Source organism: Nomascus leucogenys, chromosome 25 (genome assembly GCF_006542625.1).
Source record: "Nomascus leucogenys isolate Asia chromosome 25, Asia_NLE_v1, whole genome shotgun sequence".
NCBI lineage: Eukaryota > Metazoa > Chordata > Mammalia > Primates > Hylobatidae > Nomascus > Nomascus leucogenys.
In genome coordinates, this window is record NC_044405.1 from 18,854,219 (window position 1) to 18,879,699 (window position 25,481).

Below are 25,481 nucleotides of genomic sequence, written 5' to 3' on the forward strand. Positions count from 1 at the left end.
CTCGGGAGGCTGAGGCAGGAGAATGGCACGAACCCAGGAGGTGGGGCTTGCAGTAAGCCACTGCACTCCAGCCTGGGCAACAGAGCGAGACTCCATCTGAAAAAATAAATAAATAAATAAATAAATCAGCCAGGCATGGTAGCATGCGCCTGTAATCCCAGTTGCTCAGGAGGCTGAAATAGGAGAATCGTTTGATCGCAGGAGGCGGAGGTTGTGGTGAGCCAAGATCACACCACTGCACTCCAGCCTGGGCAACAGAGTGAGACTCCCTCTCAAAGAAAAAAAAAAGAAAACACAGTAAGTGGGATCAGCTGTTCCCCTTAGGAACCCCCTTAAACTCCCACTCCCAGCCCAGGGAGTCCCCTTGGCACAAAGTGGCCACAGTGGCAAGCAAAAAGCTACAGTATTCTTGGCTTGAGATGCCAGAAGATGGGAGTTCAGGACCACCATAACAGCTGGAAATTGAAGGGGAACATCTCGGAAAAGAATAAGTCACAAAGAGAGCCCCAAACACTTTAATATAAGGGAGACATTTTGGAATTTTCATTCCACCAAGTCAGGGAGGATCAGTAAACACCTGGGGACATATCCTAACAAAATATAAAACCAAGTCTCCACAATTTTAAGGTGATCAGCCAATATTTTACCTGCCTGTTACAACAAAAAGCAATACTTTTCAGATGAAGATAACGAAATTGATTCATATTATTCACAATCTCCAATATATACTAAAAAAAATTACTAGACATGCAAAGAATCAGGAAAATGTGATCTATTTTTCAGGAGGAAAAAGAACAGTCAATAGAAATAAATCCCAAAATGACTCAGATATTGAAATTAGCAGACAAGGACTTTAAAGCACCCATTATAATAATCATATTCAAGGACTTACAGGAAAACATGGTCAAAATAACTGAACCAATGGAGAATCTTAGTAGAGAAAAGGAAACTATTTTTTAAAAAAAGAATCAGGAGCCAATGTGATGGCTTGCACCTGTAATCCTAGCTACTCAGAAGGCCGAGGCAGGAAGATTGCTTGAGGCCAGGACTTCAAGCCCAGCCCAGGCAACATTGCAAGACCCTGTCTCTAAAAAATAAATTAAAATGTAAAAAGATTCAAATGAAAATTCTAGGGGCTGAGCACAGTGGCTCATGCCTGTAATCCCAGCACTTTGGGAGGCCGAGGCAGGCGGATCACAGGTCAGGAGATTGAGACCATCCTGGCTAACACGGTGAAACCCCGTCTCTACTAAAACTACAAAAAAAATTAGCCGGGGCCGGGCGCGGTGGCTCACGCCTGTAATCCCAGCACTTTGGGAGGCCAAGGCGGGCGGATCACGAGGTCAGGAGATCAAGACCATCCTGGCCAAAATGGTGAAACCCCGTCTCCACTAAAAATACAAAAACTTAGCTGGGCATGGTGGCGGGCACCTGTAATCCTAGCTACTCGGGAGGCTAAGGCAGTAGAATTGCCTGAACCCAAGGAGGCGGAGGTTGCAGTGAGCCGAGATTGCACCACTGCACTCCAGTCAGGCGACAGAGCAAGATTCCATCTAAAAATAAATAAATAAATAATTAACTAAATGAACTTAATTGCAGATTAGATACAGTAGAAGAAAAGGACAGTAAACTTAAACATCAAAAGAAATTATCCAATTTAGAGACCTGAGGAACAATACTAAGTGGTCTAAAATATATGTAATTAAAATTCCCAGAAGAAGAAAAGACAGAATGAGGAAGAAAAAAATTTTGAAAAAATAATAGATGGGCTGGGCACGGTGGCTCACACCTGTAATCCCAGCACTTTGGGAGGCTGAGGCGGGTGGATCACCTGAGGTCAGGAGTTCGAGACCAGCCTGGCCAACAGGGCGAAACCCCATCACTACTAAAAATACAAAACTGGGTGTGATGGCGCATGCCTGTAATCCCAGCTACTTGGGAGGCTGAGGCAGGAGGATCACTTGAACCTGGGAGGCGGAGGTTGCAATGAGCCAAGATCACACCATTCATTGCATTCTAGCCTGGGCAACAAGAACAAAACTCCATCTCAAAAAAAAAAAAAAAAAAAAAGAATAAATAAAAATTTCTCAAAATTTGGTGAAAAATATTAACTTACAAATCCAAAAAGCTCAGCAAACTCCAAGGAGGATAAATACAAAGAAAACATCATAATCAAACTGCTGAAAATCAGAGATACAGAGAAACTCTTGAAACAGTCTTATGGGGAAAAAAAATCAATACAACACATACAGAGATAGAACAATAGGAATGATGGCTGACTTCTAACCAGAACAAAGGATGCTAGAAGACACAAGAATGACATTGTTAATAACGCTTTAAGAAAAAAAAAATCAGGCCAGGTGTGGTGGCTCATGCCTGTAATCCCAACACTTTGGAGACTGAGGTGGGCAGACTGCTTTGAGGCCAGGAGTTCAAGACCAGCCTGGCCAACATGGAGAAACCCCATCTCTACTAAAAATACAAAAATTAGCTAGGCATGGTAGGCCCTTACCTGTAGACCCAGCTACTTAGGAGGCTGAGGCATGAGAATCGCTTGAACCCAGGAGCTGGAGCTTGCAGTGAGCCGAGATCGCACCACTGCACTCCAGCCTGGGCAAAAAAGTGAGACTCTGTCTCGGGAAAAAAAAAAAAAATCAATCCCAAATTCTATACCCAGCAAAAATATTCTCCAAAAATGAGGATGGCCAAGCATGGTGGTGTGCACTTGTAGTCTCAGCTACTCAGGAGGCTGAGATGGAAGGATCACTTGTGCCCAGAAGTTTGAGGTTACAGTGAGCTATGATGGGTGACAGAGTGAAACCTTGTCTCAAAAAAAAAAAAAAAAAAGAAGGTGACAGCAATTCTCCTCCTATCTAACTACCCAAGAGAAATGAAAACATTTCCCACCCTAATAACTTGTTCATAGCAGCATTACTCATAATTGCCACGGAGTGGAAGCAACCAAACATACATCAACAAATGGATAAATAAAACATAGCACATCCATACAACGGAATACAAATTCAGCAACAAAAAGGAAAGAGGTTCCTACTGATAGATGCTACATGAACGAACCTCAAAAACCGACTAAGTAAAAGACAGAAGACCATATATTTTATGATTCCATTTACAGGAAACATCCAGAATAGGCAAATCTATAGACATAAAGCGGATTAGTGGTTGTCTAGGGATGGGAAGAAGAAAAATACGAAGTGACTGCAAAAGGCCACAAGATTCTAAAACTAGATTGTGGCAATGACTGCACAGCTCCATAAATACTAAAAATCATTCAAGTGTACACTTAAAACAGGTGAATGTTAGAGTATATATACTGTAACTCAACAAAGCTGTGTTTTTTTGGGGGCAGGGGAGGGGTTTTTTTTTTTGTTTTTTTTTTAAGAGAGACAGGGTTTCACCCAGTTGTCCAAGCTGGTCTTAAACTCCTGAATTCAAGCGATCTGCCTGCCTCAGCCTCCCAAAATGCTGAGATTACAGGTGTGCACCACTATTCCCAGCCAGTTTTCTTTTTTTTAGTAAGAGTAAAATAAAGATACTTCCAGGTAAACAAAAATTGAGATAATTCATCACCAAACCTGCACTAAAAGAAATGCTAAAGGGAATTCTTCAAGCTGAAGGGAATGATACCGGATGAAACTGAGACCTATGGCCGGGCGCGGTGGCTTACACTTGTAATCCCAGCACTTTGGGAGGCCGAGGCGGGCGGATCACGAGGTCAGGAGATCGAGACCACAGTGAAACCCCGTCTCTACTAAAAATACAAAAAAATTAGCTGGGTGTGGTGGCGGGCGCCTGTAGTCCCAGCTACTCGGAGAGGCTGAGGCAGGAGAATGGCGTGAACCCGGGAGGCGGAGCTTGCAGTGAGCCGAGATTGCGCCACTGCACTCCAGCCTGGGCGACAGAGCGAGACTCCGTCTCAAAAAAAAAAAAAAAAAAGAAACTGAGACCTCCAAGAAAAACTGAAGAGGCCAGGTGCGATGGCTAACACTTGTAATCCCAGCACTTTGGGAAGCCAAGGTGGGTGGATTACCTGAGGTCAGGAGTTTGAGACCAGCCTAGCCAACATGGTGAAACCCTGTCTCTACTAAAAATACAAAAAAATTAGCCAGGCGTGGTAGTGGGCACTTGCAATCCCAGCTACTCGGGAGGCTGAGGCAGGAGAATCACTTGGACCCGGGAGGCGGAGGTTGCAGTGAGTCAAGATTGTGCCATTGCACTCCAGCCTGGGCAACAGGAGCAAAACTCTGTCACCAAAAAAAAAAAAAAGACAATTTAAAGCAAAAATTAGAACACTGTAGAGAATGTCCACAAAGATAAATTTCTTTCTAAACAGTATGTCAGCTATGTTTTCAAATAATACCATCGGGGTGGAGCCAAGATGGCCAAATAGGAACAGCTCCGGTCTACAGCTCCCAGCCTGAGCGACACAGAAGACGGGTGATTTCTGCATTTCTGTTTGAGGTACCGGTTTCATCTCACTAGGGAGTGCCAAACAGTGGGTGCAGGACAGTCGGTCAAGCGCACTGTGTGTGAGCCGAAGCAGGGTGAGGCATTGCCTCACTTGGGAAGGGCAAGGGGTCAGGGAGTTCCCTTTCCTAGTCAAAGAAAGGGGTAACAGACGGCACCTGGAAAATCGGGTCAGTCCCACCCTAATACTGCGCTTTTCCAACGGGCCTGGAAAATGGCACACTAGGAGATTGTGTCCCGCACCTGGCTCGGAGGGTCCTATGCCCATGGAGTCTCGCTGATTGCTAGCACAGCAGTCTGAGATCAAACTGCAAGGCGGCAGCGAGGCTGGGGGAGGGGCGCCCGCCATTGCCCAGGCTTGCTTAGGTAAACAAAGCAGCCAGGAAGCTCGAACTGGGTGGAGCCCACCACAGCTCAAGGAGGCCTGCCTGCCTCTGTAGGCTCCACCTCCGGGGGCAGGGCACAGACAAACAAAAATTCAGCAGGAACCTCTGCAGACTTACATGTCCCTGTCTGACTGACAGCTTTGAAGAGAGTAGTGGTTCTCCCAGCACGCAGCTGGAGATCTGAGAACGATCAGATCTGGAGAACTGCCTCCTAAAGTGGGTCCCTCACCCCTGAGCAGCCTAACTGGGAGGCACCCCCCAGTAGGGACAGACTGACACCTCACTCGGCCAGGTACTCCTCTGAGACAAAACTTCCAGAGGAACTATCAGACAGCTGAATTTGTGGTCTCATGAAAATCTGCTGTTCTGCAGCCACCGCTGCTGACACCCAGCCAAACAGGGTCTGGAGTGGACCTCTAGTAAACTCCAACAGACCTGCAGCTGAGGGTCCTGTCTGGTAGAAGGAAAACTAACAAACAGAAAGAGGACATCCACACCAAAAACCCATCTGTACATCACCATCATCAAAGACCAAAAGTAGATAAAACCACAAAGATGGGGAAAAAACAGAGCAGAAAAACTGGAAACTCTAAAAAGCAGAGCACCTCTCCTCCTCCAAAGGAACGCAGTTCCTCACCAGCAACGGAACAAAGCTGGACGGAGGATGACTTTGACGAGTTGAGAGAAGAAGGCTTCAGATGATCAAACTACTCCGAGCTATCGGAGGAAATTCAAAATAATAGCAAAGAAGTTAAAAACTTTGAAAAAAAAATTAGACGAATGGATAACTAGAATAACCAATGGAGAGAAGGGCTTAAAGGAGCTGATGGAGCTGAAAGCCAAGTTTCGAGAACCACGCGAAGATTGCAGAAGCCTTGGTAGCAGATGCGATCAACTGGAAGAAAGGGTATCGCTGATGGAAGATGAATGAAATGAAGCGAGAAGGGAAGTTTAGAGAAAAAAGAATAAAAAGAAATGAACAAAGCCTCCAAGAAATTTGGGACTATGTGAAAAGACGAAACCTACGTTTGATTGGTGTACCTGAAAATGACGAGGAGAATGGAACCAAGTTGGAAAACACTCTGCAAGATATTATCCAGGAGAACTTCCCCAATCTAGCAAGGCAGGCCAACATTCAGATTCAGGAAATACAGAGAACACCACAAAGATACTCCTCAAGAAGAGCAACTCCAAGACACATAATTGTTAGATTCACCGAAGTTGAAATGAAGGAAAAAATGTTAAGGGCAGCCAGAGAGAAAGGTCGGGTTACCCACAAAGGGAAGCCCATCAGACTAACAGCTGATCTCTCTGCAGAAACTCTACAAGCCAGAAGAGAGTGGGGGCCGATATTCAACATTCTTAAAGAAAAGAATTTTCAACCCACAATTTCATATCCAGCCAAACTAAGCTTCATAAGTGAAGGAGAAATAAAATACTTTACAGACAAGCAAACGGTGAGTGATTTTGTCACCACCAGGCCTGCCCTAAAAGAGCTCCTGAAGGAAGCACTAAACATGGAAAGGAAAAACCGGTACCAGCCCCTGCAAAAACATGCCAAATTGTAAAGACCATCGAGGCTAGGAAGAAACTGCATCAACTAATGAGCAAAATAACCAACTAACATCATAATGACAGGATCAGATTCACACATAACAATATTAACTTTAAATGTAAATGGGCTAAATGCTCCAATTAAAAGACACAGACTGGAAAACTGGATAAGGAGTCAGGACCCATCAGTGTGCTGTATTCAGGAAACCCATCTCACATGCAGAGACACACACAGACTCAAAATAAAGGGATGGAGGAAGATCTACCAAGCAAATGGAAAACAAAAAAAGGCAGGGGTTGCAATCCTAGTCTCTGATAATAGATTTTAAACCAACAAAGATCAAAAGAGACAAAGAAGGCCATTACATAATGGTAAAGGGATCAATTCAACAAGAAGAGCTAACTATCCTAAATATATAGGCACCCAACACATGAGCACCCAGATTCATAAAGCAAGTCCTGAGTGACCTACAAAGGGACTTAAACTCCCACACAATAATAATGGGAGATTTTAACACCCCACTGTCAACATTAGACAGATCAACGAGACAGAAAGTTAACAAGGATATCCAGGAATTGAACTCAGCTCTGCACAAAGTGGACCTAATAGACATCTACAGAACTCTCCACCCCAAATCAACAGAATACACATTTTTTTCAGCACCACACCACACCTATTCCAAAATTGACTACATAGTTGGAAGTAAAGCTCTCCTCAGCAAATGTAAAAGAACAGAAATTATAACAAACTGTCTCTCAGACCACAGTGCAATCAAACTAGAACTCAGGACTAAGAAACTCACTCAAAACCGCTCAACTACATGGAAACTGAACAACCTGCTCCTGAATGACTATTGGGTACATAATGAAATGAAGGCAGAAACCACTGCTCAATGAAATAAAAGAGGATACAAACAAATGCTCATGGGTTGGAATAATCAATATCGTGAAAATGGCCATACTGCCCAAGGTAATTTACAGATTCAATGCCATCCCCATCAAGCTACCAATGACTTTCTTCACAGAATTGGAAAAAACTACTTTAAAGTTCATATGGAACCAAAAAAGAGCCTGCATCGCCAAGTCAATCCTAAGCCAAAAGAACAAAGCTGGAGGCATCACGCTACCTGAATTCAAACTATACTACAAGGCTACAGTAACCAAAACAGCATGGTACTGGTACCACAACAGAGACATAGATCAATGGAACAGAACAGAGCCCTCAGAAATGATGCCGCATAGCTACAACTATCTGATCTTTGACAAACCTGACAAAAACAAGAAATGGGGAAAGGATTCTCTATTTAATAAATGGTGCTGGGAAAACTAGCTAGCCATATGTAGAAAGCTGAAACTGGATCCCTTCCTTACACCTTATACAAAAATTAATTCAAGATGGATTAAAGACTTAAATGTTAGACCTAAAACCATTAAAATCCTACAAGAAAACCTAGGCAATACCATTCAGGACATAGGCATGGGCAAGGACTTCATGTCTAAAACACCAAAAGCAATGGCAACAAAAGCCAACATTGACAAATGGGATCTCATTAAACTAAAGAGCTTCTGCACAGCAAAAGAAACTACCATCAGAGTGAACAGGCAACCTACAGAATGGGAGAAAATTTTTGCAACCTACTCATCTGACAAAGGGCTAATATCCAGAATCCACAATGAACTCAAACAAATTTACAAGAAAAAAACAAACAACCCCATCAAAAAGTGGGCAAAGGACATGAACAGACACTTCTCAAAAGAAGACATTTATGCAGCCAACAGACACATGAAAAAATGCTCATCATCACTGGCCATCAGAGAAATGCAAATCAAAACCACAGTGAGATACCATCTCACACCAGTTAGAATGCCCATCATTAAAAAGTCAGGAAACAAAAGGTGCTGGAGAGGATGTGGAGAAATAGGAACACTTTTACACTGTTGGTGGGACTGTAAACTAGTTCAACCATTGTGGAAGTCAGTGTGGCGATTCCTCAGGAATCTAGAACTAGAAATACCATTTGACCCAGCCATCCCATTACTGGGTATATACCCAAAGGACTATAAATCATGCTGCTATAAAGACACATGCACACGTATGTTTATTGCGGCACTATTCACAATAGCAAAGACTTGGAACCAACCCAAATGTCCAACAACGATAGACTGGATTAAGAAAATGTGGCACATATACACCATGGAATACTATGCAGCCATAAAAAATGATGAGTTCATGTCCTTTGTAGGGACATGGATGAAACTGGAAAACATCATTCTCAGTAAACTATCGCAAGGACAAAAAACCAAACACTGCATGTTCTCACTCATAGGTGGGAATTGAACAATGAGAACTCATGGACACAGGAAGGGGAACATCACACTCCGGGGACTGTTGTGGGGTGGGGGGCGGGGGGAGGGACAGCATTAGGAGATATACCTAATGCTAAATGACAAGTTAATGGGTGCAGCAAAACAACATGGCACATGGATACATATGTAACAAACCTGCACATTGTGCACATGTACCCTAAAACCTAAAGTATAATAATAAAAATAAATAAATAAATAAATAATAAATTAAAATAATAATAATAATAATATCATTAAATATGGTTTTAGGTAAAATACCTCTAAATTTAAAGTAGTGAGTCCAATTGTTAATCTGAAAAAAGTACAATAAATATATTACAGAAGGTCCAAACACTGAAAACACAGACTGGGAGACAATATTTACAAAATGATTATCTGGCAAAGGACTTGTCCTTGAATATATAAAGAACTCCTAAACATTAACAATAAAAAGACAAAATATAGGCAATAAAAAGTATATGAGACTTGAACAGACAATTCATGACCAATAAGCACTGAAAAAGATGTTCAACATCATTAGTCAACAGGGAAATGCAAATTAATGAAAGATATCTCACACCTACTGTAACAGCTAAACTTAAAAAGACTGACAACACCAAATGTCGGTGAAGATGTAGAACAAATAAAATTCTCATAACACGTTTCTGATGGCAGTTTTGTAAGGTTAAAAATAAATCTCCCTAAAACTCAGCAATTTCATTCCTAGGTGTTTACTCAAGGGAAGTAAAAACATCCACACATACAAAAAGATTTGTACAGGAAAGCTTATAGCAGTTTTATTCACAATAGTGCAAAACAGAAACAACCTAAATGTTCATCAATAGAAGATGGTAAAACAAATTATGTCTCCTCACACAATGGAATACTACTAAGCAATAGAAAAAATATGAACCAATACATATTTTAAATCTCATATAAAAAATCTCAAAAACATGACTTGAGTAAAAGAATGCAGATACAAAAGAGTATATACTATATGACTCCATTTAGACGAACTTTAAGAAGAGGTAAAACTAATCAATAGTTACAAAAATCAAAACAGTGGCTACCTACAAGGGGAGAGGACCGGCTAGAAGGAATTTTTTGGGGTGAATGGAAATATTCAATATCTTGATTGGGATAGTGGTTATGCAAGTAAATACACTTATCAAGTCACTGAAGTGTACACTTAAGATCTGTGTGTACAGATCTTAAAATGTTAAATTTTTTATCATTTAGCTATGCTTTACTTACACTAAAGTATTATTCTGAATGCAATATGAACATATTTTATCAATATATTCTACAGACAAGTTAATACATTATTATAAAAGATTAAGTAGTAACTGGTTAAAAGCAAGTATGGGCCGGGCGCAGTGGCTCATGCCTGTAATCCCAGCACTTTGGGGGGCCGAGGTGGGTATATCACAAGTCAGGAGTTCAAGACCAGCCTGGCCAAGATGGTAAAATCCTGTCTCTACTAAAAATACAAAAATCAGCCAGGCGCGGTGGCAGGCGCCTGTAATCCCAGCTACTTGGGAGGCTGAGGCAGGAGAATCGCTTGAACCCAGGCAGCAGAGGTTGCAATGAACCAAGATTGCACCACTGTACTCCAGCCTGGGTGACAGAGTGAGACTCCGTCTCAAAAAAAAAAAAAAAAAAAAAGTATGGGGAAGGTCACCATGAATTTAAGGCAATGCTTGAAGGTTAAAAAAAAATTCATTTCCCATATAAAATTCATTTCCCACATATTAATCTATTATAAATTGTTCTATAAGCAGAAAAGAGGTAGGTATTTCCACACACAGATTTATGAAACAAGTCATAATCTCCTCCCAACTAGGGCTTAAGTTGGGTCAGAGATGGGGTGGGACAAAGGAACAGCAAAACAAATTTATACAAATAATGACTATGAAGGAAATGCACAGGATCCTAAGAGAATAAAGGGGAAGCTTATTTTAGAATGAGTGGTCAGGGAAAGCCACTTTGAAGAGGTAAAGTTTGCTAAAATTAAAACAAAACCTACTGAAATTTAAAAGCTGAGTAAAGTTAATTAGATTAAATAGAAGTAAAAGAGGTAGAGCAGAGAGAGGGAAAAATACACACAAAGCCCCTAAATCCTTAGTACCAGCAAAGAAGAATTAGCTGGTACCTAGGAGAATCAGGATAAAGTAAGAAAGTAAAGGGGGCAGGGCTCAGTGGATCATGTCTGTAATCCTAGCACTTTGGGAGGTCAAGGTGGGCAGATCATCTGAGGTCAGGAGTTTGAGGCCAGCCTGGCCAACATGGTGAAACCCTGTCTCTACTAAAAATACAAAAATTAGCTGGGCATGGTGGCGGGCGCCTATAATCCCAGCTACTCGGGAGTCAGAGGCAGGAGAATCACTTGGGCCCAGGAGGTGGAGGTTGCAGTGAGCTGAGATCACGCCACTGCATTGCCGAAGCTGGTCCCTAACTTCTGGCCCCAAGTGATTCTCCCATTTCAGCCCCCCCTAGAGTAGCTGGGATTACAGGTGCAAGCCATGGTGCCCTAACAGAAATATGTTTAGAAGTGTTATAGGACACTATTTGCCAGAAAGAGTCAAGGAAAGATCAATAAATTAAAAAGAAATAAAATATGGCCGGGCGTGGTGGCTCATGCCTGTAATCCCAGCACTTTGGGAGGCTGAGGCGGGCAGATCACTAGACTTCAGGAGTTCAAGACCACCCTGGCCAACACGGTGAAACCCTGTCTCTACTAAAAATACAAAAATTAGCCAACATGGTGGTACATGCCTATAGTCCCAGCTACTCAGAAGGCTGAGGCAGGTGAATTGCTTGAACCTGGGAGGCAGAGGTTGCAGTGAGCCAAGATTGCGCCATTGCACTCCAGCCTGCGCAACAAGAGCAAAACTGTCTCGAAAAAAAGAGGATTTCTTCAAAGAGTTGTAATAGGAAATGAAACATGGCTTTACCGGTACAACCCTGAAGACAAGGCATAAGCAAAGCAATGGCTACCAGGCCAAGGCAGGAGAATCACTTGTGGCCAGGAGTGCAAGACCACATCTCTACAAAAAATGTAAAAACTTAGCCAGGTATGGTGGTGCAAACCTGTAGTCCTAGCTACTTGAGGAGAGGCTGAGGTGGTAGGATCGCCTGAGCCTAGGCATCTGAGACTGCGGTGAGTTATGACTGCACCACTGTACTCCAGGATGGATGCAGAGCAAGATCCTGTCTCTAAAAAAATTAAAAATAAATAAATAAATTATTAAAAATAAAGCAATGGCTACCAAGAGGTAGAAGTGGTCTAGTCAAAGCAAACGCAGACTGGTCTGGCAAGGTAAAATGGCTCATGCCTATAATCCCAACACTTTGGGAGGCCAAAGTGAAATGATCGCTTGAGGCAAGGAGTTTGAGACCAGCCTGGGCAAAACAGGCAGACCTTGTCTCTACAAAGAAAAAATATATATATAATAAAATGAAATGAAAATTAAAGCAGACTGGTCAAGAGGAAAGGTCATGCATGGCAACAGTTTTTTTTTAATGCTCCAGGCATTTTGCTGGTTGACTTTCCACAGGACCAAAAAACAATAACATCTATTTACTATGAGAGTGTTTTGAGAAAGCCAAAGCTTTAGCAGGAAAACACCCCGGAACGCTTCGCCAAAGAGTCCTCCACCACAAACAACAACGCTCCTCCTGCTCATTCCTCTCATCAAACAAAGGCAATTTTACGAGTTCCGATGGGAAATCATCAGGCATTCACCTTACCGTCCTGATTTGGCTCCTCTGACTTCTTTTTGTTTCCTCATCTTCAAACATCTTTAAACGACACCCATTTTTCTTCAGTTAATAATGTAACAAAGACTGCACTGACATGGTTAAATTCCCAGGACCCACAGTTCTTTAGGGATGGACTAAATGGCTGATATCACTGCTTACAAAAGTGTCTTGAACCTGATAGAGCTTACACTGAGAAACACAGTTTATATTTTTTACTTGTGCTTTTTAATTCCATTTTTACACAGACTTTCTGAAGTCCCGATACATTTCAAAATAACTAGGAGAGGACTTGAAACGTTCAAAACACATAAAAATAAATGATAAATACTTGAGGTGATGGAGACTCTAAATACCCTATTACATGTGTTATGCATATAACAAAATATCTTATGTACCCCATAACTATGTACAAATATTATGTATTAATTATAAAAAAGAAACACTGAGAGACTGAAAAATACCCTTTGGAATTTAAAAACATGATGGTAGAAACTTTCTTAAATTCCAAATAGAAGGGTCGGGGAATAAAATTTAAGAAAATAGAGGCCAGCTGGCCCGGCGCGGTGGCTCTCGCCTGTAATCCCAGCACTTTGGGAGGCCGAGGCAGGCGGATCATGAGGTCAGGAGATCGAGACCATCCTGGCTAACACAGTGAAACTCCGTCTCTACTAAAAATGCAAAAAATTAGCCCAGCGTAGTGGCAGGCGCCTGTAGTCCTAGCTACTCAGGAGACTGAGGCACGAGAATGGCATGAACCCGGGAGGCGGAGCTTGCAGTGAGCTGAGATCGCGCCACTGCACTCCAGCCTGGGCAACAGAGCAAGACTCCGTCTCAAAAAAAAAAAAAAGAAAAAAGAAAATAGAGGCCGGCTGCGGTGGCTCACGCCCGTAATCTCAGCACCTTAAGAGGCAGAGGTGGGAGGATCACCTGAGCTCAGGAGTTCGAAACCAGCCTGGCCAACATGGTGAAACCCCATCTCTACTAAAAAGTACAAAAATTAGCCGGGAGTAGTGGCAAGCAACTGTCACCCCAGCTACTCAGGAGGCTGAGGCAGGAGAATCACTTGAACCTGGGAGACAGAGGTTGCAGTGAGCCGAGATCGCGCCACTTCACTCCAGCCTGGGTGACAACAGCGAGACTCTGTCTCAAAAAAAAAAAAAAAGAAAAGAAAAGGAAATAGAGCAACACTCAGCATGGTGGCTCCTGTCTATAATCCCAGTACTTTGGGAAGCTTTTAAGCAGGAGGAGGCTTTGAGATCAGGAGTTCTGGGACCAGCCTGGGGAACACAGTGAGACTTTGTCTCTATAAAAACTTAAAATAAATAAATAAATAAAATAAAATTGCACAGGCATGGTTACATATGCCTCTAGTCCCAGCTACTTGGGAGGCTGAGGCTGAAGGATCACTTAAGCCTAAAAGGTCAAGGTTGCAGTGAACCATGATCATGCCACTGCACTCCAGCCTGAGTGAGAGAGCAAGACCCTGTCTCAAAAAACAAAAAACAAAAAAAAAAGAAAAAGAAAATACAAAAATAGAGCAAAAAAATAGATAGAAAACAGATAAGAAATTAGAAGACCAGGGCCGGGCACGGTGGCTCACGTCTGTAATCCCAGGACTTTGGGAGGCCCAGGCAGGCGGATCACCTGAGGTCAGGAGTTAGAGACCAGCCTGACCAACATGGAGAAACTCCGTCTCTACTAAAAATACAAAATTAGCCATGAGTGGTGGCACATGCCTGTAATCCCAGCTACTTGGGAGGCTGAGGCAGGAGAATCACTTGAACCCAGGAGGCGGAGGTTGCAGTGAGCTGAGATCTTACCACTGCACTCCACCCTGGGCGATAGAGCAAGACTCTGTCTCCAAAAAAAGAAAGAAGTTAGAAGACCAGTATAAAAGATTCACATATAGGTAACAGGTATTTCAGAAAGAAACTACACAGGAAATAGAAGAGAAAAAAGAATCAACAAAATATTTCAAGAAAGATTCCCCAGAATAAAAGTTCATGTATTTCCAGATTTGAAGTACCCGTTGAATATTTACCTAATGGAGTAAAAAAAGACCCACACTTCATTTTAAATTTCAAAACACTGAGGTCAAAGTGTAGATTCTATAAGTTTGCAGAGAGGAAAAAAACCAGTTCGCATACAAAGGAGCAGGAATTATAGCTTTTGGAATTCGTGTGTGTGTGTGACAGTGTCTCACTCTGTCACCCAGGCTGGAGTACAGTGGCATGATCACAGCTTATTGCAGCCTCTACCTGCTAGGCTCAAGTGATCCTCCCACCTCAGCCCCCAGAACAGCTGGGACTACAAGCACACACTACCACGCCCAGCTAATTTTTTATAGAGATGGGATTTTGCCATATTGCCCAGGCTGGTCTTGAACTGCTCGACGTAAGCAATCCACCCACTGCAGCCTCCCAAAGTGCTGGGATTACAGGCGTGAGCCACCACGCCCGGCCCTCAGCTTGGAATTCTTAACAGTAAAACTACAAGCAAGATGACAATGGGGCAGTAAGTTCAAAACTCTGTAGGAAAATTATTTCCAACCAAAAGATTTTTACCAGCCAAAATATCAATCAAGTATGAGGATAGCATCAAAACATATTCAGAAGCATTTTGAGAGGCCAAGGCAGGTGGATCACTTGAAGCCAGGAGTTCAAGACCAGCCTGGCCAACATGGCAAAACCCCGTCTCTATTTAAACAACAACAACAAAATATTCAGACACGCAAGGTCTCCAAAAAATGTAACTCTTCATCTAAAAATGTAACTCTTCTTTTTTTTTCTTGTCAAGAAGCTACTGGGGTTTGAGCTTCACCAGGGACAGTAAATTAATAACAGAGAATACAGGATACAGGAAAGATCCTGCACAGAAGAGCTAAAAAGAATCCAGCTGTGCCCCAGAAGCAGAAGATAATCAGGCCAGACGGAAGCAGTGTAACTCAGGAGATAATGTCCTGGCTGCTATAGCAGTTTTTTGTGGGGGATTTTGTGCCTTTATACAAAACAATCGTTTAATAAATCCACTGGAATATAGCAGCTTTTGAAGCTGAGGACTGAATGCTCCAGGAACTTGGCCCAGAGCCTATCTGTACTCAGTGGCGTTTGGCTTGATCTTGAGCATATGCTGATGCAGTTCCTGCTCTCCTGCAAGGCGTGCAGAGGACACTCACCTCCCCCACAGAGAGGTTCTGCTTTCACCTACCCTGTTAACTACAGGTAGGCCATGGTGAGCTAAGAAGCAGAAAATGCAGAGGAGCCCACTCCTTCTGACCTTATTTTTGTTGTCTTTCCATTACTTGGTCCACTAGAACCTTCCAGATATCCTGACTGAGGTGACCCCCCTTTCCTAGGACTCATAACACAGCACACAAACTTCCTCAGAAAGGCCCCCTGTAAACAGGCAAGGGATCTGAAGCCATTCTGCTCAGCTCATCTTTTCCTAAAAACCTTCATCTAAGTGGCTGTCCTTCCCTTAGCCAAGTTTGACCTTATAATTATAAAATGAGGCTGGGCATGGTGGCTTATGCCTGTTATCCCAACTTTGGGAGGCCGAGGCAGGTGGATCATGAGGTCAGGATTTCGAGACCAGCCTGGCCAACATAGTGAAACCCCATCTCTAGTAAAAATACAAAAATTAGCCAGCTACTCAGGAGGCTGAGGAAAGAGAATTGCTTCAATCTGGGAGGCAGAGGTTGCAGTGAGCCAAGATCACGCCACTGCACTCCAGCCTGGGTAACAGAGCAAGACTCCGTCTCAAAAAAATAAATAAATAAAATGAAATTTTAATCCCAAATTTAGAAAGTTCTAGCATTGGCTGGGTGCGGTGGCTGATGCCTGCAATCCCAGCACTTTGGGAGGCCAAGGTGGGCAGATCACTTGAGGTCAGGCGTTCGAGACCAGACTGGCCAACATGGTGAAATCCCATCTCTACTAAAAAAAATACAAAAATTAGCTGGGCATGGTGGCGCACGCCTGAAACCTTAGCTACTCGGGAGACTGAGGCAGGAGAATCACTTGAACCTGGAAGGCGGAGGTTGCAGTGAGCCAAGATGGCACCACTGCACTCCAGCTGGGCAGCAGAGTGAGACTCCGTCTCAAAAAAAAAAAAAAAAAAAAAAGAAAGCTCAGGCTGGATGCGATAGCTCATGCCTGTAATCCCAGCACTTTGGGAGGCCGAGACAGACGGATCACGAGGTCAGGAGATTGAGACCATCCTGGCTAACACAGTCAAACCCCGTCTCTACTAAAAATACAAAAAAATAGCCAGGTGTGATGGCGGGCGCCTGTAGTTCCAGCTACTCAGGAGGCTGAGGCAGGAGAATGTTGAGAACCCGGGAGGCAGAGCTTGCAGTAAGCAGAGATCTCTCCACTGCACTCCAGGCTGGGTGACAGAGTGAGACTCCGTCTCAAAAAAAAAAAAAAAAAAAAAAAGAAAGCTCTAGCATTTTCTAATAAGTATGTCTGGACTTCATCTATGCTCTCAGGGACAGAACTTTGTTATTACAGTTTATTTAATGAACAGCCCACTATTAATAAAGATGCAGAGAGTTTATAGCCCTCTGAAGTTTAACTGCAGAAATTAATGAGGTGTTATGATTTTATAGCCTGGTAAGAAAATCAGTCCCAAAGACAGATTTTGTTGCCCTGTGGAACATTAACCAATTAAACTAACTTAGCCATACTACTGAAACATTTCTTTCCCTACAAATTACATAAATATTGATTCCTTATATCCTCTTAAAACCAGCTCTTTGGCCAGGCATGGTGGCTCACGCTTGTAATCCTAGCACTTTGGGAGGCCAAGGTGGGCAGATCACCTAAGGTCAGGAGCTCGACACCAGCCTGTGCTGGCCAGGCTGGTGAAACCCCGACTCTACTTAAAATACAAAAATTTGCCGGGCATGGTGGCAGGCGCCTGTAATCCTAGCTACTCAGGAGACTGAGGCAGAACTGCTTGAGCCCGGGAAGAGGAGGTTGCAGTGAGCTGAGACCATGCCACTGCACTCCGGCCTGGGCGACAGAGCCAGACTCCATCTCAGAACAAAACAAAACAAAACACAGCTCTTTGAGGTCCTCTCAATAAAACAAAACTGAAACACGCTCCCTATCTGCATGAGAATTGTGTTTCTAACACTATTTTTTCAAAACTAAGGTGGCTCATGACTGTAATCCCAGCACTTTGTGAGGCCGAGGCGGGTGGATAACCTGAAGTCGGGAATTCAAGACCAGCCTGGCCAACCTGGAGAAACCCCGTCCCTACTAAAAATAAAAAAAACTAGCTGGGCGTGGTGGCAGTCCCCTGTAATCCCAGCTACTCGGGAGGCTGAGGCAGAAGAATCGCTTGAACCCAGAAGGCAGAGGCAGCAGTGAGCCGAGATTGTGCCACCGCACTCTAGCCTGGGTAACAGAGCAAGACTCTGTCTCAAAAAAAAAAAAAAAACCACTATGTATACTGTTTAGGATATGAGTGTGTATGAAAATTTACGTATATATTTGTAAACATTTATGCACATATGTATAAATGTATATGTATGTGAATTTATGTATACATGCATAAAGCTTATTTTAAAAAGCAAGAGAAAGATAAACACAAAAATCGGGACAGAAGCTACCTCTGGAAGAAAAAAATGCAAACATTTTGTTCCCCCACCGCTGCCATCCCCAAGACAGAGTCTCGCTCTGTCACCCAGGGTGGAGTGCAGTGGCGTGATCTGAGCTCACTGCAACCTCCACCTCCCAGGTTCAAGCGATTCTCCTGCCTCAGCCCCCGCAAGTAGCTGAGATTACAGGTGCCCGCCACCACGACCGGCTAATTTTTATATTTTTGGTAGAGACAGGGTTTCACATGTTGGCCAGGCTGGTCTCCAACACCCAACCTTCAGTGATCTGCCTGTCTCAGCCTCCCAAGATGCTGGCATTACAGGTGTGAGCCACTGCCGCTGGCCACTTTGTTTCTTAATCTGGTAGTGGATACAAAATGATCATTGCAATAGTATTCTTTAAATTATACGTGTTTTATATGCTTTTTTGTACCTGAGATGAGATAAAATTTGCAATAAAATAAATTTTTTTTTTTTTTTGTGAGATGGAGTCTCGCTCTGTCGCCCAGGCTGGAGTGCAGTGGTACAATCTTGGCTTGTAACCTCCACCTCCTGGATTCAAGCAGTTATCTGCCCCCACCTCCCAAGTAGCTGGGATTACAGGCGCCCACCAACCACGCCCGGCTACTTTTTTGTATTTTTAGTAGAGACGGGGTTTCACCATCTTGGCCAGGTTGGTCTTGAACTCCTGACCTCGTGATCCACCCGCCTTGGCCTCCCAAAGTGCTGGGATTACAGGCGTGAGCCACCATGCCCAGGAAGAAATTACTGTTAAAAAAGAACAAGCAGCTGGGCGCGATGGCTCACGCCTGTAATCCCAGCACTTTGGGAGGCCAAGGTGGGCAGATCATGAGGTAGGAGAACAAGAAAATCCTAACACGTTGAAACCCCATCTCTAATAAAAATACAAAAAATTAGCTGGGCGTGGTGGCACGCACCTGTAGTCCTAGCTACTCGGGAGGCTGAGGCAGGAGAATCACTTAAACCCAGGAGGTGGAGGTTGCAGTGAGCCAAGATCTCACCACTGCACTCCAGCCTGGGCAACAGAGCCCTCTCTAATCTGAAGGCCCTCTCTTATCACTTCTGCCAACCCAATTAAATGAGACAATATAACCTTAAGGTCAACACCACTTCGTGGCAAAAAGAGTAATAAATCCGCTATTATTTAATACAGTCTTCAAAATTTTCTGTTCCAGTCTCTAAATATGAAAGAATATATGGAGCCAGGCACGGTGGCTCATGCTTGTAATCCCAGCATTTGGGGAGGCCAAGGCGGGTGGATCACCTGAGGTCGGGAGTTCAAGACCAGCCTGACAAAACCCCGTCTCTACTAAAAATACAAAATTAGCCGGGGTGGTGGCGCATGTCTGTAATCCCAGCTACTCGGAAGGCTGAGGCAGGAGAACTGCTTGAACCCGGGAGACAGAGGTTGCAATGAGCCAAGATCGCGCCATTGCACTCCAGACTGGGCAACAAGAGCGAAACTCCGTCTCAAAAAAAAAATAAATAAATAAAAATAAAAATATATGGAATCTTAGAAATGCATTTAATTCAAATAGATTTAGCTACTGCTTTTAAATTATAAAATCTTTAAGTTATAACGTCAGGCGTGGTGGCTCACACCTGTAATCCCAGCACTTTGGGAAGCCGAGGCCAGCTGATCACGAGGTCAGGAGACTGAGACCATCCTGGCTAAAACGATGAAACCCCATCTCTACTAAAAACACAAATTAGCTGGGCGTGGTGGAGGGCGCCTGTAGTCCCAGCTTCTCAGGAGGCTGAGGCAGGAGAATGGTGTGAACCCGGGAGGCGGAGCTTGCAGTGAGCCGAAGTCGCGCCACTGCACTCCAGCCTGGGTGACAGAGCAAGACTCCGTCTCAAAAAAAAAAAAAAAAAAAAACTTTAAGTTTAAAAAGATTCCTTGTGAAATTAAATTATATCAAAGTACAATCACCTGTTTATATTATCTACCTGAAACTTACCCTACAATGACAGAAAGATTTTCATAAAGCAAAGATTAAATGGCTAAAACCCAGAAACAGCCAAAATGTCCATCAATAAGGAACCAAAAAATGTATATTACGGTACACCCAAACAACGGTATACCATGCAACATTCTGAAAATGAGGCAGGTTGGCTGGGCAGGATGGCTCACACCTGTAATCCCAGCACTTTGAGAGGCTGAGGCAGGTGGATGGCTTGAGCTCAGGAATTCAAGACCAGCTTGGGCAATATGAGAAACCTGTCTCTACAAAAATTACAAAAATTAGGCGTGGTGGCACTTGCCTATAGTCTCAGCTACTCAGGATGCTGAGGTGGGAGGATCGTTTGAGCCCAAGGCTGCAGTGAGCCGTGAGGGAACCACTGCACTCCAGCCTGGGCAACACAGTGAGACCCAGTCTCCAAAGTGAGGGGTGGGGTTGGGGGGAAATGAGGTAGGTTTCCACGTGCTTAAGAAGTGAATGTGTCCTTATATTATCATCAGTTGCCGAGTAATATTATAGTATAATACCCTCCTAGGGAATGGAATTGAGGATGTAAAGAGTGAACAAACAAGGAATCCTAACTTGACATACCTCTGCGCTGTCTGAATTTTACTTGATATTCTTCTGTCATGTTTAAATGTTTTAAACAACCTGAATGTTACTTTAATCATTTAAAAAGTAAAACGGGCTAGGTACGGGGGCTCACGTCTGTAATCCCAGCACTTTGGGAGGCCGAGGCGGGGGGATCACCTGAAGTCAGGAGTTCGAGTCTCTACTAAAAATACAAAAATTAGCTGGGCGTGGCGGCGGGCACCTATAATCCCAGCTACTCCGGAGGCTGAGATAGGAGAATCGTTTAAACCTGGGAGGTGGAGGTTGCAGTGAGCCACAATCGCGCCATTGCACTCCAGCCTGGGCAACAAGAGCAAAACTCGGCCTCAAAAAATATATATATACATAAGTTAAAAATAAACTTTAGGCCGGGCACAGTGGCTCACTCCTGTAATCCCAGTGCTTTGGGAGGCCGAGGCAAGTGGATCACGAGGTCAGGAGATCGAGACCATCCTGGCTAACACAGTGAAACCCCGTCTTTACTAAAAATACAAAATATTAGCCAGGCGTGGTGGTGGGCGCCTGTAGTACCAGCTACTCGGGAGGCTGAGGCAGGAGAATGGCGTGAACCCAGGATGCGGAGCTTGCAGTGAGCCGAGATCTCGCCACTGCACTCCAGCCTGGGCCACAGAGCAAGACTCTGTCTCAATAAATAAATAAATAAATAAATTTAAAAACAATAATAATAAACTTTAAAAGGCCAGGCGCGGTGCCCACGCCTGTAATCCCAGTACTTTCAGAGACCGAGGCGAGCGGATCACTTGAGGTCAGGAGTTCAAGACCAGCCTGGCCAACATGGTGAAACTCTCTCTCTACTAAGAATATAAAAATTAGCCAGGCATGGTGGCAGGCGCCTGTGATCCCAGCTACTCTGTGAGTGATCCCAGCTACTCGGGAAGCTGAGACTATAAAATCCCTTTAACCCTAGAGGTGCAGGCTGCAGTGAGCAGAGATCGGGCCACTGTACTTGCAGCCTGGTCAACGAGGGAGACCCTGTCTCAAAAAAAACAGAAAAGGAAAATGAGGATAAAATACGATAAATTCTTTACCTTGGCCCCCAGAAGTGAATTCAGAATTCAGAAAAGACTAGCCAGTGTAAGGCTGCTGTAACCCTAGTTGACAGAGAGGAGGGACTGGTGTGGTGAGTGGGGAGGCTGTGTCTCTGGAAGAAGAAATATACGTCCCCACCTCACTCTAATTAAACCTGCTTTTCCAGCGCGATAAATATTCAAGATAACTTTTGGTTTGCATTTCAAGAACAAAGTCTTGCACCACTATCCTCAGTTAAAAAAAAAAAAAAACGTTTAATGTTTGCTCTACGTTTGAAATGCATGCAGGTTTAAAAGACGAGAAGACAAGAAACAAAATGATGAAAAAGTGTGACCGGCCTGAGAGTTCAGAGCCTCTGAAGTGTCAAGGGATCCACAGTGCAGGTAGGATGAAGACTCTGGGAGGGGAGATGCGATCCTCCGAAGAGAGAAAATCGGGTCTTACAGCGCGACGAGGCCGATGCCACTTCCCTCCCACCCCTTCTTGTCCGAGGCCTCCGCCCCCTGCTCCTCCGCACCCCCCGACCCAGGCACGCGCAGCGGAGTGTAGCCCAGCCCAGCCCGTCTCACTGCTTTGGTTTTGAAAGGTCATGTATTTACCTTAGAATTTCAACACCTTCCAACTTACTGTTTTAAGTACCTTTAACCAGCCTATTGGCTAAAAACCGAAACGGTCCTACCCGCGACTACGACTGCTCCAGTGACAATGCTCTGCTGCTACTTATTTAACGGAGCCCAAGGTTTATAATTCTCGAAAGAATGTTGTTCCCCTTCCCTTTCCTCTCCCGCTTCTGTACTTGACTCTCGTAAGAACGAAATCAGAAAAGTGCAGAAAACATGGGCAGCTTCCTAGCAATGGTTCGGGGCAAACGGGAGGGGCGAAGAAGGGCTGGAGCCGCCCCGGGGCCCTCGCTCCGGCCTCGGGAGGGCGTCGCGGCCGCAGCAGGGCGTCCCGAAAACCGTCGTCTCCGTGCCCGCCGCCCGAGAAGGTGAAAGGCACGAAATGGGGCCTCTCCAGACCTCCCCAGGAACGCAACCTGATGGCCTGACAGCGCGGCAGGCCAGCCTCCCCGGGCTGCTTGCGGGTCGCGGCGGCGCCACGGTCACGGTCGGCCCGAAGGGACGCGGGCAGGGGCAAGAAGGGGCGGCGGGGGCTCCGCGGGCCCGAGTCTGCAGGCCGGCGCCGAGCGCAGGGAAAACCCGGCTGGGCGGCGCCACTGCCCCCAGAAGGCCGGGCCGGAGAGGGCCCGACGAGGGTGCCTCCTTACCCGCGGGCGGCGGGCGCGAGCCCTCTAGGGTTGCCTGGCGCCGAAGACCCGCAGACAGGACTCACCCAGCTTCCTCAAACGCCCACGCCGACTTCAGGCGCGCGCGCAGGAAGGAGACTGCTGCGCCACAGCCCTGCCGGCGTCCTCCGGCTCCACCTCAGCCCCGGGAGCCGGGAGCTGGAGGCCGGCGCGAGGCTAGAGCGCCGGTGAGGCGGGGCGAGGCGCCGTGTGCACCGCAGCGACCAATCGGAGCGCAGCAAGTGGCCGGCCGGGGGCGGGGCGGGACGCGAGGGGGCGGGAAGAGGGCGTTGGCTGGGCGCAGCTGGACGCCGGGCGCTCCTCGCGACCAATCGGCGTGCAGCAAGTGGCCGGCCGGGGGCAGGGCGAGCTCCGAGGGGCGGGGTAGGGACCGCTGCTCTGCGGACCTCCTGGAGCGGGGGTCTAGACCCAGCTATCTACGGTTCGGGACAGAGCCGGGCGGGCCACTCCTGTCCCCTGCCGGTGGGCGGCCGCCGCCGGGCTCCCACTGCTGCGTTTCTGCACGCGGACTTGAAGTGCAGTACCGTGAGATCACGTGTGGACGGAGCTCGAGATCCGGGGGACCAGGGTCTCCCTTCGCCTATGGCCGATCGGCCTTGTCTGTCTGCGAGCTGCCCAGAGTAGGGAAGGTTCTCCGGGAGGGTTCTCGGGAACGGAGGGTCTTTAGAGATGCCTTTTTCTAATCCCCTCAATTCAGAAATGGAGCCCCAGAAAGTTGAAGTTAGTAAACCAGGGCTACCCAGCGAGTGCTGGTTACCCGAGGTTATCCTCATAATACAACTAGTCTTCTGACTTCGCTCGGCGCTCTCCCGTCTATTCACAAAGATTTTTGTCTTTTTTTTTTTTCTTCATCTTTCTTATAGTCAGATATCTTTCAGCCTCTTGGATTTTCAACATAACTTTAACAGCCTTTGGAAGCCCTGTCTAAATTTCCTACAGAAATGCCTGTAACCATTTAGTTGTTTGGGGAAAAGTCGAGCTTTATTTTTTGGGTGGTTTGTTTGTTTGTTTGTTTTGAGACAGGGTCTTGCTCTGTTGTCCAGGCTGGAGTGCAGTGGTGTGATCTTGGCTCACTGCGGCCTCTTACCTCCCACGCTCAATGGATCCTCCCACCTCAGCCTTCCGAGTAGCTGAGATTACAGGTGCGCACCACCATGCTTTGCTAATTTTTGTATTTTTAGTAGAGACAGGATTTCACCAGGCTGATCTTGAACTCCTGACCTCAGGTGATCCACCCGCCTCTGCCTCCCAAAATGCTGGGATTACAAGCATGGGCCACTGTGCCCAGCCAAGTAGAGTTATTATCAATGGAAATCTAAAAAGCATTTTACTTGAGGTATAATGAAGTGAAAGGTTTTGTATCATGGAACTATCACCAAAAATGCCATCCTGGATAATGTTCTCCTATAGCTCTTATGCATGGGCTAGGATCTAGGTGTTCAATAAATACGTGCTGAATAAGTTGCTTTTGAAATATGTCACAATGCTGGCATTCCACCAGAAGAGAGGATACAGAAGGGAACACTCTCCTCTCTTTAAGAATCTTTTGAAAGGGGCGGGGGTTGCATGTACCATTTTTGTTTTCATTCTGCTAGTAAAATAGTCACTTGACTACACCAAATTGCAAAGAAGGCTGGAAAATGGGGTTTCAGTACTAAGGAAGGAAAACTAGATATTAGGGGACAATTAGAAGTTTCCAAATCTCATCACTTTTTTTGGGCGGGGGGAGGCATCCCAAAGGGCAGACTGGTTTATTAGGCAGCAGCCGGGAAAATTAGCGGTTGGACTTGCCCCCACGCTCCAGCTCATCCTTCTTCTTGATGGCATAGGAGCTGGAGGAGCTCTTGGTGGCATTGATGAGCTCATCTGTCAGGCACTCAGGAATGGTCTTGATGTTCCAGAAGGCAGCCTTACGAGTGCCTGTGCACAGCAGCCAGATGGCCTGATTCACACAGTGCAGTGGGGACATGTCCACAGCCTGTTGTCTCACAGTCCCTGCTGGCCCAATGCATGTGGAGTCCTCCCAGGGACCACTGTTGATGATGGCGTTCACCAGGACCTGGAGAAGGTTCTCGCCTGTGAGCAGGTGGATGAAATCGAAGGCATGCTTGATGATGCACATGATCATGAGCTTGTTGCTGTTGTTGCAGCCATGCATCATCATGGAGTTAGTGAGGGGCTCCACAATGGGGCACTGAGCTTTGAGGAAGCATTTGGCGGCATACCGCCCAGCACTGTGAGGCAGGTACTTGGCATACTTCTCTTTCACTGCAATGTAATCCTGCAGGGAAATGCCATTGATCTGCACATCATCAGTGCTTCACTTCCCAGAGAGCTTGATGTCAAGGGGTCTCTGCCACCGCTGGTGCTGCTGTCTCCCACTCAATCAT

At 45.3% G+C, this 25,481-nt stretch overlaps 1 protein-coding gene and 1 pseudogene across 5 annotated transcripts in view; both read right to left on the reverse strand.

Annotated features, from left to right (window-relative positions):
- Window positions 1-23,291, reverse strand: part of TMEM50B (transmembrane protein 50B) — a 62,531-nt gene extending 39,240 nt beyond the window's left edge. For 4 of the 5 annotated variants that reach the window (XR_004028569.1, XR_004028566.1, XR_004028565.1 and 1 more), the window contains exon 1: window positions 23,118-23,291. The gene's annotated coding sequence lies outside the window, so the exon portion shown is untranslated. Of the gene's footprint in view, window positions 1-23,052 lie in introns of all 5 variants that reach the window. The other variant, XR_004028567.1, reaches the window with a different exon arrangement.
- A 1,574-nt stretch (window positions 23,292-24,865) lies between these two features.
- On the reverse strand, window positions 24,866-25,481 carry LOC100584482 (annotated as a pseudogene).